This window comes from Mandrillus leucophaeus, unplaced genomic scaffold (assembly GCF_000951045.1).
Source record: "Mandrillus leucophaeus isolate KB7577 unplaced genomic scaffold, Mleu.le_1.0 Scaffold32, whole genome shotgun sequence".
In the NCBI taxonomy this organism is placed as follows: domain Eukaryota; kingdom Metazoa; phylum Chordata; class Mammalia; order Primates; family Cercopithecidae; genus Mandrillus; species Mandrillus leucophaeus.
The window spans coordinates 772390-772730 of record NW_012103365.1 but is presented as its reverse complement, the minus strand read 5'-3'; positions in this window follow the sequence as shown (position 1 = coordinate 772730).

Genomic DNA, 341 nt, shown 5'->3' with positions numbered 1-341 from the left:
CAAAAAAAAAAAAAAAAAAAAAAAAAAATGCCATTTCATGACTATTAATGCAAAATAGGCAAATGTGTGTGGCTTGTAGAATACCAGCCTAATTACAAATGCTTGGTGTTGGAATGGCCCAGTTCACAATGGTTGTAGAAGTCCAGTGGGGCCAGGCTTGGTGGCTCACGCCTGTAACCCCAGCACTTTGGGAGGCCAAGGCAGGAGGATCACTTGAGTCAAGTTCAAGACCAGCCTGGGCAACATAGGGAGACTCCATTTCTACAAATAATTTAAAAAATTAGCGGGGTGTGGTGGTGCGTGCTTGTAGTCCTAGCTACTCAGGAGGCTGAGGCAGGAGA